We start from the raw sequence: 7,703 nt of genomic DNA, 5'->3' as shown, positions 1-7,703 counted from the left end.
ATAAATTTATCATGTCTGTGAGGCATGTTTTTTGCTGAGTTTCGGTTAATTTTTGTACTCCTGTTAAAGACGAGACGGCAGAAAGCGCATTGTGTTTGTTTTTTTATTTTATAGAATGTTTTGTTGATATTGTGAGTGCACACAAATAAAAGTAGACCCTTTACAGTTACGAAAGAGGTATTACTCTTATCTTTATGAGTAAAAATGAAGGCGTATCCACTGAAAAAAATGCAAGTGATCGTGCTGGCGCCTCCATGGCCTGCAGAGCGTGCTTTAGCTTCTACTCTCCACACACTATTGGATATAGCTCACATTTATCTAGGTTTAACATTTAAACATTGTTATATGCTTGAACTGTTTTATATCTATAGATTTTATTTTAGGCAAGTCGTGATGATTTGAGAAGGTTAAATTGATCAAACATAGGCTATGATACTCACTGTCTGCTGCTGGGTGCTTGGTCATTACTTAAAAAACAATAACTTATATTTAATGACCAAAAATGCTCCAAACATTTTTCTAAATTAACTCAAAAAAACTAAAAGAAATATAATCACTTTGCCATTACATACAAAACTGAACTATTTTAATATAGCTGAAACAGTAGTATAAGCTGTTTTGGGAGAAGGGTGAAAAAAGACGGGCTGAACATCTTCAAGTGAGTGGCGGGGCAAACCGAAAGTTGATGCCGAAAGTCCAGCACTCTCCTTTCTTCACTGCTGTGTGGAAAAAAGACAGGCTGAACATCTTCCTCTGGCTGCATCAGATCCCTCTCGCCTGAATATTAGGACTTCATTTCCCAGTGTTCCTCTGTGCAATCATCCCCGTCTAACCCTGCCTAGTTACCTTGATTACAATTAGAATCATCACCTGCACCTTGTCTTCTCCCCTTTATATGGACTGCTCCCCTCTTGGTTATTTTGTGAAGTATTGCTTTGCTCCTGGTCTATGTCGCACATAGTAGTATTATCTCTGAATCCTGTTCTATTATTCTTTGCTGTCCCTCTGTTTGTACTTATCTGAGTTCTCTACGAAAATCTGCCTGAGTTCCCTTTTGATGCCTGCCTGCGTTTATGTCTGCTGTTATCTGTTTGGTTACGTGTATCAATAAACTGCTGCAGATGGATCTAACTGACTCAGCCTTGCCATCACAGAATACTTCACCAAGCCAAGATCCAGCAGAGTTTCATCGCCTCGCCAAGGAGGTTTCTTCCCAGGCTTCGGTGCTCGCTTCACATCAGCGGCAGCTGGTTAAACTCACCTCGCTCACAGAGGAACTCGTCAGGTCCGTTCAGGCATTGACCCCGCAGATGGCAGCAGCCAATCAGGCACCAGTGCCCACTGTACCTGTCCCTCCGCTGCTGGTTGTGAGTACGACCTCAAATAATCCAAGATTATCCCTACCTGAAAAATATGACGGCTCACCCTCCACTTGCAAGGGCTTTTTTGTTGCAGTGCGAGCTTTATCTCAGCCAGCAGGCTCCAGAACATCGCACCGATGAGGGTCGCATCTTCCTCATCTGCACCCTGCTAACGGGAAAAGCGCTAGAGTGGGCAACAGCAAACCGGCTGGGGGGAGGATCCCCTCAAACTATTGTATCGGAAGGGTCTGAATGCAGAGCTGCAGGGAGAACTTGCTTGTCGTGATGAAGGAAAGACCCTTAGTCAGATCATGGAGCTTGCCATCCGGCTCGATCATCTCATCCGGGCTCGCCGCACTCCCATCAGGACCAGTCTGAGTTTCAACCCGGTGGGCATCTCGGAGGCCGAACCCATGCAGATCGGATACACCCGCCTCTCCAAGGCTGAACGCGAGAGGAGAGGGCGCAATCATTTATGCATGTACTGCGGTCAGGCCGGTCATTTGAGGGCTTCCTGCCCAGTGAAAGCCACTTCACGAAACCCCGCTGCGGTGAGTTCCCGTTTACTCTCTTCTAAATCTTTCACTGTGGATATTTCGCTGATTATTAATGGGGAGGTTGTAAAATCGAGGGCTTTTATCGACTCGGGAGCTGCTGGAAATTTCATTGATGCAACCTTTGCAAAAACTCATCGTATTTCTCTCCGCTCTTGTGAACCCTCTGTGACAGTGACAGCATTGGATGGCCGCCCCCTGGGGATAGGGGAGCGGCAGTACATCACGCCACCTCTCACTCTCAGCATCGGCCCGCAACATAAGGAGACCATCCAGTTCTACACTATTCATTCGCCACTTCATCCTATGATTCTGGGGTTTCCTTGGCTGGAGAGACACAACCCGCAAATTTCCTGGTCGATGAGGTGGATTATCCATTGGTCTTCGTCTTGTCTGAATGGATGCATGTCTGCCGTCCAGGGTCCAGAACCGAGTTCCAGCTCCTCCATGGACGTTAATCTGCAGGAAATCCCCGCTGTTTACCATGATCTGGCCCAGGCATTCTGCGAGCGTGACGCCTCACAATTACCTCCACATCGTTCCGGCGACTGTGCTATTGAGCTCCTGCCGGGAACCATGCCGCCGCGTGGCCGAGTATACCCCTTATCTCAGCCTGAGACCGAGGCCATGAACTCGTATATTGATGAGCAACTTGCTAAGGGCTTTATTACCCCTTCAACATCTCCTGCTTCCGCCGGTTTCTTTTTTGTTAAAAAGAAGGATGGGGGTCTCCGACCGTGCATAGACTATCGGGGTCTCAATGAGATAACTGTCAAATACCGCTACCCGCTGCCTCTCGTCCCAGCTGCCCTGGAAGTGCTCCGCACGGCTCGCTATTTCACCAAGCTCGATCTCAGAAATGCATACAACCTTATTCGAATTCGGGAAGGTGATGAGTGGAAGACGGTGTTTTCTACAACCTCTGGCCATTATCAATATCGGGTCATGCCGTTCGGCCTCTCCAATAGTCCATCAGTTTTTCAAGCGTTTGTCAATGAGATCTTCAGAGACATGCTCAACCGGAGTGTAATTGTATACATTGACGACATCCTGATTTATTCAGATAACCTTGAAACGCACGTTCAGGATGTGCGGGCTGTTCTCAAGCGTCTGATCGAGCACCAGTTGTATGCGAAGCTACAGAAATGCGAGTTTCATCAGACTCGGATCTCGTTTCTGGGTTACATCATTAGTGCAGACGGAGTGGTGATGGATGACAACAAGGTACAAGCGGTGGTTAACTGGCCTCAACCCACATCAGTGAAGGAGCTACAACGCTTCCTGGGCTTTGCCAATTTTTACCGCAGGTTTATTCGAGATTTCAGCATGATTGTGGCTCCTCTCACCTCTCTACTCCAAGGAGGAGGAAGATGTTTCCGCTGGTCTTCGGAATGCACGGCAGCGTTTGAAAGCTTAAAGAGGAGATTCACCACAGCACCCATTCTCCATCACCCAGATCCCGAGCGAGAGTTTATCGTGGAGGTAAATGCTTCTAACACGGGCGTGGGTGCCATCCTGTCGCAACGTCATGGCAATCCAGCTAAAATGTATCCCTGCGCTTTTTATTCTCGCAAGCTCAATGCAGCAGAGCGCAACTACGATGTGGGCGATCGAGAGCTACTGGCGATAAAGGCCGCCTTTGAAGAGTGGAGGCATTGGCTGGAGGGGGCGGGTCATCCGTTCACTGTGCTTACTGACCACAGAAATCTGGAATATCTCAAGTCCGCCAGACGATTAAACGCTCGCCAGGCTCGCTGGTCCCTCTTCTCCAGATTTAATTTTAAAATCACTTTCAGACCAGGCTCAAAGAATGGCAAGACGGATGCTCTCTCGCGCCAGTTCGACAGTAATGACGAGTGTTCAGAACCAGTCCCCATTCTGCCCTCCTCTCTCATTGTTGCGCCAGTGCAGTGGGATATCATCACAGAGATTTCTGCAGCTCAGCAAAGACATCCAGCTCCACCGGAGTGTCCAGGGGACCGCCTCTTTGTTCCTCCTGAGCTCCGCGACCGTGTCCTCCGATGGGTTCATTGTACTCCCAGTGCGGGGCATCCAGGTATCACAGCCACCACTCAGTTAGTCTCCAATCGTTTCTGGTGGACTTCCCTTCGGGCTGACGTGATCAAGTTTGTTCACCAGTGTTCCACCTGTAACATGATCAAGTCTTCTCACCTGAAACCAGCTTGTCTCTTACAGCCACTGCCGGTACCACGACGCCCTTGTTCTCACATGAAACCAGCTTGTCTCTCGGATCTTCCCCAGTCCCAGGGTTTCACCACCATCCACTCAGTAGTTGACCGGTTTTCAAAGTCATGCCGTTTCATCCCTTTGTCTGGTCTTCCCACAGCCCTAAAGACCACCGAGGCTCTCCTCAATCATGTGTTTCGGCTTTTTGGCCTGCCTGAGGACATTGTAACTGACCGAGGCCCTCAGTTTACTTCTCGTGTGTGGAGGGAACTTTGCTCGAAACTCAGTATTAATGTTAGCCTCACCTCGGGATACCATCCTCAGGCCAACGGGCAGGTTGAGAGGTTAAATCAGGATCTAACTCGCTTCCTACGGACCTACTGCCATCAAAATCAGCAGGAATGGAGTCGTTACCTTGTATGGGCTGAATACGCTCAGAATTCCCTGGTTAAGCCCGCCACTGGACTGACATCATGGCTTCGTCGCAGTGAGGCTACGTGGAATGCCGCTCATGTGCATTTACAGCGAGCCATTCGCCAATATCAGCACTATGCAGATCGGAGGAGACGTGGGGGTCCCCGGTACCGTCCCGGCCAGTGGGTGTGGCTTTCAGCCCGAGATTTCCGTCTCAAACTACCCAACAAGAAACTATCCCCTCGCTTCATTGGTCCTTTTAAAATTCTGCGCCAGATCACCCCTGTCTCGTTTAGGTTGGCTCTTCCTTCTCATTACAAAATCTCACCTACCTTTCATGTGTCTCTTTTCAGACCCGCAGTCACCCCCAGGAGAAAGGAGGTCCAAGAGGGGAACACACCGGTGCAGAATCCTCCTATTGAGGTTGACGGCGAGGTGGCCTACCGGGTGCGAGAAGTACTGGACTCTAGATGTCGTGGCGGGGTTCTACAGTACCTCATTGACTGGGAGGGGTACGGTCCTGAGGAACGCTCCTGGGTCAGGTCTCAGGACATCCTGGATCCCTCTCTGCTTACCAGCTTCCATCGTGACCATCCTGACCGACCTGCTCCCAGACTCCGTGGAAGACCCCGTCGACGTTCTGGTCCTCGCTTCCGGAGCCGCTCGCAGGGGAGGGGCTATGTCATGGGACGGTCTGCTACGCCCTCCTCTGGCTGCATCAGATCCCTCTCGCCTGAATATTAGGACTTCATTTCCCAGTGTTCCTCTGTGCAATCATCCCCGTCTAAACCTGCCTAGTTACCTTGATTACAATTAGTATCATCACCTGCACCTTGTCTTCTCCCCTTTATATGGACTGCTCCCCTCTTGGTTATTTTGTGAAGTATTGCTTTGCTCCTGGTCTATGTCGCACATAGTAGTATTATCTCTGAATCGTGTTCTATTATTCTTTGCTGTCCCTCTGTTTGTACTTATCTGAGTTCTCTACGAAAATCTGCCTGAGTTCCCTTTTGATGCCTGCCTGAGTTTATGTCTGCTGTTATCTGTTTGGTTACGTATATCAATAAACTGCTGCAGATGGATCTAACTGACTCAGCCTTGGCATCACACTGTGACTACTCTTGTTTGTATATGTTCCTTCGCTGGCATTTTCCACATTTAGTTTTTCTCCCTTAATAACAAATGTGTCAATTCTGATGCTCAATTTTACCTAACTAATGGCTGCTGATGACTATTTGAATTGATTTCTGCCGCTTGAAAAGTGCGCGCTTGTAAGTGTTTGTCAAATGCGTAACGTTAATTACTTGAATACAGGTCTACTCATGTCTGAAAATAATATATGAAAAACAATATTATACATAAACATTATAGCTTATATTTGTTTAGTACATTTTAAAATTAATTAAATTTAATTAAAATCTAAACTGCATCATCTACACAAACCATTATGTTTGGACCCCGATGATCGCCTTGAGTTACTGTTTCGTTGTTTCAGTTATCTTTTGTGTCGTGACTTTGAAATAGCAAACTGGGAAAACAATGAAAGGCATGACTTATTTCGCATCCAGCTAGCCAACTCTGTTGAAGCTGTTGTCATAGCCTAGGCAAATTTATAAACCTGTCAGACAACTTCTTGAGTAAATACTAGGGCACTGAAACCCTGTTGCTGAGATGCTAAGATGTTTTTGAGATGATGAGTTGCCAAAGGTGTTTTAGTTAGAAAAGGTAAAAGCAATGAAATGGCAAAGAATATGTTTTTACAATGTGTTTATTTGAAAATCCAATTGTACCTAATGACAGAGTGAAGCATGCCAAGTGACTGCAACTGAATGCTGTTCATACCTTTAGATAATACTGGAAATGCAGTGTATAATTTAGTCAAAGTTCTATATGAACAAGTATCTAAACTTGATTAAGGATTATGTTCTTTTAACATCTGAATGGGACACATCATTTTGATCAGAATTGGGGCCACTTTGGAATAATTAAAAAGCTTTAGTTACAAGAGTGTTTATCATCTTACTCTTGTATATTGCCATACGAGTGTTGATGTGCTTGTCAGATTACAGACAGAGACACATATTTCCCCTGACTGATGCTGGTACGTGGAATGACAGAAGCAACCTGTTCTTTTGAACATGTAGAAGGCAAGAGAGTATGGTCTGATCACCCAAACTATTATTAAATTTATCATTTATAATAATAATAATAATAATCATACCCATTTTATTGATTAATTTATTGATTAGTAATTTATATTATACTGTTCTTTTTTATATTATTTTCCCGTTTTTGTTAAGTCTTATGACTGTGTGGTTCTTAATTCTCTGGTTTGGAGGCATGATCTAACCATGCTAAGCAGGCATTTGTCTAAGCAAATAAGATTTGTGGCAGATTAATGTAGGCGAAGTTTGAACATGAAAAATGTACGTTATGACATAATGATGAACTGGCTGCTTTCAAATCCCAAGACACCAGTACAGATGAAGTCATAGTGTACTTCCTCACATGTTCGTGCTCCTCTGAATAAACACTTTCAGGACATTTACATTTACATTTATATTCATGGTTTTTCAAACATGCTTCCTAAGCAAATGACTTGATGAAAACTTGCTGTGAATAAGAAAAACAAGTCACATTCTAAGAAGTGAACAGCAGTAGATGCAGATGCAAATGGCAAAGAGTAGCAAAAATTTACTGCATTGCTAAATGAACTCCTAATATGAATATTCACATTTTAAAGATAGTTTTGCGTCATCTAGAAACAGATCATCTATGTCGGACCAGATGCAGGATGATGCTTGTGTGCTTTCAGGTAGCTCTGACAGGCAGCCTCATGCATAAAACAACAAAATGCAAATGTGTGTTGATATTGAGAAGTCTGCAAGATGGGAAAGAAAAGACAAATTTAAAAATGGCTAGTGCAACACACAAGATGGAAAAAACATGCAGTTAGGCTACGCCAAGTAAAATAAGCTGCCACCGAATTTGAATACAAAAGTGAATACAAATCTTAATGTAGTTCAGGAAGATTGTCCCTAAATTCTCTTTCAGGAGAGCTGACAAACCAATCCAGTTTGGTGGATTTTGATATTAAGTTTGTTGTTAACACTTAATATTCAATGTAAGCAGGTCAACACAAAATTCATTCTTTGACTTGCTTTACATAACAGTGTCCGCCAATGTT

The sequence above is a fragment of the Cyprinus carpio genome, chromosome B3, assembly GCF_018340385.1.
Source record: "Cyprinus carpio isolate SPL01 chromosome B3, ASM1834038v1, whole genome shotgun sequence".
NCBI classification, from domain to species: Eukaryota; Metazoa; Chordata; class Actinopteri; order Cypriniformes; family Cyprinidae; genus Cyprinus; species Cyprinus carpio.
This window is presented reverse-complemented; position numbering follows the sequence as displayed.